Source organism: Rhipicephalus microplus, chromosome 4, assembly GCF_043290135.1.
Source record: "Rhipicephalus microplus isolate Deutch F79 chromosome 4, USDA_Rmic, whole genome shotgun sequence".
NCBI classification, from domain to species: domain Eukaryota; kingdom Metazoa; phylum Arthropoda; class Arachnida; order Ixodida; family Ixodidae; genus Rhipicephalus; species Rhipicephalus microplus.
The window spans coordinates 221,324,404-221,331,226 of NC_134703.1; the positions used below are offsets into that span (position 1 = coordinate 221,324,404).

Genomic DNA, 6,823 nt, shown 5'->3' on the forward strand with positions numbered 1-6,823 from the left:
CACAGTGTTTTAAATCAACTGGACAGAAGTGATTTCACTGTCGAGAAAGTATTGGGACCATGGCATCGAACATCCAATTTCCGATAGGCAACAAAAGCACTGTTGCATTTTTTCAAAGACATGGGCCTGTTTCGTCGTTTGTGATGGTGAAACTGTTACGCGTCGGTCTAGTCAGTGGCCTTTTCTCTCCTCCTCTATAACTTTCCTTCCCCTCTCTCCTTCCCCAGTGCAGGGTAGCCTACCGAGGCTCAGCCCTGGTTAACCTCCCTGCCTTTCTCCTTGTGTTCTCTCTCTCTCATTTCTGCGCTAGTTAAGTTTCCTGACTGCTGTGTTTTTCACTGCTGGATTGTTCCATAGCTTTCTGTCAGTCCTGGCACAGCTTTCATAGGATGTTGCACACAAATTTTTTACAAGTGATTCTCTGCATTTTTAGAGAAGTGTTCCCATTTAATTACTTTGTTTTCTTGATAAGCTACTAATATGGGTCTAATCACTTCCTCTTCATAATGTAGGCCCTCATTGCCAACCGATAGCCTCGCATCATGGCTTGTTCCACGGTCGTCTAATCACTTCCTCTTCATAATGTAGGCCCTCATTGCCAACCGATTGCCTCGCATCATGGCTTGTTCCACGGTCGTCACAGCCATTACTCTCCAATTGCTGTTAGCCGACATCGTCAACAGTGTACCCCTCATAGACATACACTGACCTGGCGAGCTTGTTCACTCAATTCGAACCACATTGGCTGTCTCGAGCAAAGACAAGCAACTTGAACATGCTGCTCAGCTTGCATATGTGAACTCCACTGGGTATGTGAACTGTTGTGGCGGTATGGCTGTTAGTTGCTTCTCTGACGGTGATGCAGCTTGGGGTCCATTTGTTATTCTACTCTTGAAGATTGAATTTCCTGTGTCTGCTGCTGTTCTTGTGCCCACAAGTATGATTGTATGCGTATCCTTAGTTGACAAATATGGTGTTATATTTTTGTGAGAAATAGGGTGTGTAATCTGTGTGACTGCATGTCCTCATGGTTGCTGCAATTCTGCACATGAAATTACTGCAGCCTCAACACATATTCACTTATTGTAGTCATTGCTTACACAGAGCAAAATAACATTTTTCAATGCTCTAAAAAATGCAGTATGTATATCGCATGTGTTGGAAGCTTTGGAATTCGAAAAGCGTGTTTTTGATCTTACGGACATGCACAAGTGTGTTTTGACATTCTTATAGCTTGGCTGTTTCAACACCACTTGTTTATGCATGTACGAATGCGTCAATAAAAAACTGTTAGGGAACAGTTTTTGTGCCTGGACAACAATATTGCAATTTTTCACACCATACTAGAGCTTTTTTCCAAGCTAGAAGCTTCGGGACGGTTCCCGTAACAAGTCAACATGCCTTCTATAATAACGCACTCCCAGTAGTATTTATTTTCTGCTCGAATCGCAAGAAATCCAACACGTCGCACAGCAATGTTGACATCAAGTTGCTGGTATGCTGACGTCAAGTCGCTGGTGTGTTGACGTCAAGTTGCTGGTATGTTGCAAAAAATTGCCGTGATGTTGAAAATGTTATCCTGGACGTTGCCACATCGTCCTGAATGTTACAAGCAACGTTATCATTTCATAAAAAAGGACGTTAAGCGCTTTTAGGCAACGTTGCTGACTGACATATGGGTGCTTTCATTCAATGTAGTGAGAACATTTTCCGTTATTTCGGACAGAGTATCATATCATGAAGTGCTGTGGTAAAGTTCTTTCATTGCAAGAGAAATTATGTGGACACTCTTGGCTGAATTTTACCGCTGGCGTCACAGTCACTCACCGTATATGTATACATAAACAAATATGTGGAAACGCAACAAAGAAAAATAACCCAGAAAGACGATGCACGCAGAATCAAACTTTTGTTGTGAGTGGGAGGCGTTAACCACTGAGCCTCACAGGACCACCTCCTTCAATACTCCAACGGTAAGCTATCTATATACACCCCTTACCGCTGCTGACGGCATCTGGGGGGAACTCTGATGTTTTCAGTATTACCAGCAAGTTGGCGCATTGAGCACGCGTTGCCACAACGTCCCGAAGCTGTGGCGCGCGCCCTCATCTTTCACGCGTACTTTGCGCCACAGACAAGAGGGGCCACGCTTACCCGCCAGCCCTTACATCGCGGTGGGGCAGATCATGCGTCTTCGCTGGTCCGGGGCTTTTAGAGACAATTCTGTAGTAGTTACCGGGCTCACAAAGTTGACTGCAATCTTTGCACAGTCTCTGTTTTCGAAAAGGATGTGCTTTTCAAACACAGCGAAGTAACAACTGAGGTGTCCATTCGAGTTCACCTGCACCTCTGAGTACGTTTCGTGCGTCATTGTGCGTGAGAAACACGGGGCACGTTTCAATATGCTTGCCAATCTGCGCGTGACCTTCCAGTTTGTTTTAATTAAATTCATTGCTTCGCTTTTGCTGCAAAGCTGTGACCTTTTTATTATGTGCGTAAAGTGTTGATGTAAACTACAAAGAGCAGAACGCTGCTTGCCCAGTTCCCTGTGTTATGTCTTGGTTTAAAGTGAAGAAACGTAAACAGTGGCACGCCTACTTGTTGCCAGGTCGTGACGGCAAAATTCGTAACTCCGAGCCAGCTTTGGTAGTTTCGGTGCAAGGTGGTCAAGAAATGCAGCGGGAATCGTTTGGAGTGACGTATCCTTCAAGTTGCCCGGCGCGTAGTGCCTTGGCGAGTTGAAAAGTGCTGAGACCACATCTACTGGGAAATTTTGTCCTCTTCTTGGCGATGTCAATGGTGCTCTGTTGTACCCCCCGGAATAATTCGAAGCGTTGCCCGTAGTGTTCTCACTTTCCGGGTGGAAGGTGTCGAAGCACTCAATCCCGTTTGCAGTGGGGGTCGTCATCAAGACGAACACGCACCGGGACTAGGTTTTCTTTGCGGCGATTTCTCTTGCCTTCCTGTTCGATCCCATCCTCGTTGCCAGTGTTGAGAGGGAGAAGAAGAAATATAAGAAAAGTAGCGAGGTCAAGTAGACTATGCATAGTTTGCTACCCTATACGAGGGAGTAAATTGAGAAAGAGAAAGGAAGAGATATACTTTGCACACCACACACAAACGCAAACACCGCATACGCAGTGAAAGGTATCACAGGCGATCATTCAGCTATGTTGCCCTCATAAACTCTAGACTGGCTTGTGGGACTTTTTGGGCTATGTACTTGAAGGCCACGTACCCAATATTTTCTCCATATCGCAAAGGGTCGATCATCCACATGATTTAAGGGTATCTGCAGAGTCCGGCTTTCTTTTTAAAAGTCGTCACAGTAGTACAGAGCATGATCAAGAGTTTCTACGTAATTGCAGTTAACACTGTTGGGGAGTTGGTCGTGCCAATGCAAAACTTAAGTGAATCAGCAAAGGCTACGCCAACCCACAACTTACACAGTCTTGTAGCGTCCTGTCATGAAGTCTTTGATGGCATATTTAATTGAAGTAACCAACGTGGCTGTGTTTGGCGTCCAGTGGAGTTCAGCGAAAGATTACTGTGCATAAATGTGGCATTATGCATGGTGTGTCGAAGCTGTGGTAAAGTGTCAATGCTTCACAAGAGTATGCGGGGCTCCTTCGTGGGTTCATCGGGCAGCGTTGTTGGGGGGGGGGGGGTTACCACTGAATCTACAGTAACCCGACCACCATCGCGAGACTAAGTCGTGCCCTTGGTTTGTGGCACAAGACTGATTTCATTGAATAATTATACTAACTGATGATATCTCCTGCATCATCGACTTTCCACACATCGAAGAGCCACCTTGGAGTCGTAAAATATAGCTAATTTACTAAAGCATTCCCACGTAACAAACTTCATTGCGTTTAGAAGAGTTGCTAGCTAGGAGCCCGTAGACGTCATAATATGTGAACTTGATGGTGATTGACCGAGATCAAACCACAAAGGCACCCTTCGAACTTTTTATAACTCAATCATTTGCATGATTACGAATTCGGTTAGCATACAGTATATGCAAAAGGTCTAATGTGATCTGCTTTAGGGCTGCATATGGCAGGCTAGCTTTTTGGTGTACCCCTGCCAATTCAAAAAGCACAAGGGTCCTTTGCAGTCACCTCTCCGGGCATAATGGTATGCTTGTGGGTGTGAACCTGTGGTGGTATGTTGGTTAGCCGGAACAACTGTGTAGTGCTGTGGAGTGAGGTGAGGGTTAGACAGCCCGGATTTATGGCGAATATGAATGTGTCGGCAGTCACGTTTGTGGCAATCGGCTGATCTTTGGCAATGGCTGTGGTTGCGACCGTGTTAGCTCACCTAGGTAATCTTACTTATGTGGGAAGCACTTCACTTTGAATGCTTTGCAGGACCCGGATGCTGTTCTTACCGGCATTTGAAAGCATGGGTGTGCTTACCGTTAATACCCCAAAGAGAGCGCCCTGTAGAGTGCAAGCTTCGCTGAAAGCATGTGCCCCACGTTTTACCGGCGAGAAATTTCATCACATGCGTTATATACTCTAAGGAATAATTACTCGAAAAGGTGTAACGGAACCCAATGGGCGCGTGCGACGAACCGATAGACCCTTATGGAGAAACCAATGAGGAATGCGTACCGCGTGCAATCCACCCAGTCTCCCTCTTCTATGCAAAGAGATGAACCACGCGGGAGATGAGGGCCGAGTGAAACCGCCGTCAAAGAAAATAGCCGTCCTCATCGTGGTCTTCCCCCCGATTTTGTTGGTGACGGTACGCGTGGCGTCGCGCTCGAAAATTTTGACGATCTAGGATTTACGATGCGGTTTTTTAGCGTACGCTTGAAAGCGTGCGCTGCTGCTCTTACGTTTGGCCACACCCACGAAATCTGCAGCCGGTGTCGACAAATCACCACGCCACGCTTTATATCCCTGGCTTAGTCAAGATGCCAAGATGGTGACGACGAACTCACGACACTACCAGTTGGGAATCGAGGCCAACATGGTGGCCGAAAAGAAAGCAAGCTTGTCGGACACATTATTTCAGTCTGACTCCAGGCGGAAATCAGCGTTGGATTTTTTCACAAGTAGCTGATCATTCTCTATTCGGCCGTACTTGTCGGGTGTGCGATACGTATCGCACTTGCAGCAACGGGCTCAACCGTTTTGCTTGTCGCACGCACAAAATGCACCGCGAATATAGGCTTCGGCATCAGTAGGTCGCCTGTGCATTTTGACCGCTCGGAAATCAGCCGCCATTGCCCTCGGCTGCCGTACGCTCGCTAGTTGAGTGCTCGCCTGTCTTCGCCACCGTGATGAGCTCTGGGCGGACGATATTTGAGCGGAGACCTCATGGCTGTTTTGCGAGTCGTCCAAAACACGTTGCGGTTACTCGTAACAGCATTGGTTGTAGTATGTCGCGCTCTATAGGTTAACCCGCATGGGCTGGCAGGGCTTTCGCTAGCGTCGGAACTGAGTCTGTCAAAATTGGTCGCCATTACAGTTGGCTTCCCTGCAAGTCGGTCACCAGCAGCTCGGCGCCAACTGTTCGTGGCTGCCACGGCGGGGGACTCGCGTTTGCACGCTGCCCTCACTCGAGTTTGTAAAAGGCCGCATTTACCGTCGGTTTCTTAGGCACTCGCTCCAAACCAATTCAGCGCTGTTCGTGGCGGCAGCCCAGCGTATGGTCGCTGTCCTCTTCAGGGTTCGCTGGTGGCAAACGCTCCGCGTGCAACGCCGTGCTTGGTCTCCCGTTCGCTTGCTCTAGCTGAATGGCGGCGCTAGTTTAGGACTCGCTGCCTCGCTGGTGCCACGGTGGTTCGGGTTGCCCCGAAGTTATGACTGCGGCGACCGCAGTCATGCTGTTGCGCTACGGAGTTCGAAATGCGTATTTTAAGATGTGTGACTTCACGTTAAAATATGTACATATCCTTACCTACACATACGTTTTTTTCTCACCTTGCACGTATTTGTCATACTCATGCATATTCATCCTCTGTCGCGTGTGAATAACTATTTTTACAATCTTATTGTGCAGCCGTGAGCACAGGCCGTGCAGAGGGCTGTGGTTGTGTGTGCTGGCGTCTGCAATGCCTGACATCTATCGTTTTCGTCGGACAAGCTTCAGAAGCACTGTAAGAGATGTGAAGGGAAAGTTATTTGCATAGCATATTTTACACGTACATTTTTATATCAACTTGAACATACTTGTAATATGTGCGCATCTTCATCTTCTGTCACGTGTGACTAACTATTTTTTACTATCTTATTGTACAGCCGTGGACTCACAACATACAGAAGGCAATGTGCGCTAGCGTCTGCAATGCCTGTCATCTATCAATTTCTTCAGAAGAGCTTCACAAGGACTGTACAATTAGTGACAATGAGGCCGGAGTTGTACATTTCAGCCCGAGTTTTCTCAAAGAATGGTGAACCTTCGTGTGTATAGAGAAAAATAAAAGATTTTAATGCCTCGCATTTGTCTTTTGTTGTTGCAGTGACTGCGAAAGTAGTGACACACAGATGGCTAAATAATTTTTCGCGTGTTCTTTTCAGCGCCATTTGTATCTCACTGCGCAAAAAAACAGGCGAAAAAAGTGTTAGGCTAGGCGGAGAATAACTAAAAAACAATATTTGAACTGGGGATAAAAAGTTGATCTGATTGGAGTATTTGAGTGGACCAACCGTTTGTCCAGTGAGGTGCAACTCTGTAGACTAACGATTGTCAGGTAAAGTGTGAATGTGAGGACTAACGGTGTCCTGATAAGGTGTAAATGTGAGGACTAAATGTTGGTCCTGCGGTCGCTCAATAAGGTGTAAATGTGAGGACTAAGTGTTAGTCCTTT

The 6,823-nt window shown here is 46.7% G+C and overlaps 1 long non-coding RNA gene across 1 annotated transcript in view; it reads left to right on the forward strand.

The window, feature by feature from the left end:
- The window catches only part of LOC142814106 (uncharacterized), a 45,733-nt gene extending 39,289 nt beyond the window's left edge, over positions 1-6,444 (forward strand). The window contains exons 3-4 of the long non-coding RNA XR_012894810.1: positions 6,016-6,112; positions 6,255-6,444. This is a non-coding gene — a long non-coding RNA (uncharacterized LOC142814106). The remainder of the gene's footprint in view (positions 1-6,015; positions 6,113-6,254) is intronic.
- Positions 6,445-6,823: the final 379 nt, after the last annotated feature.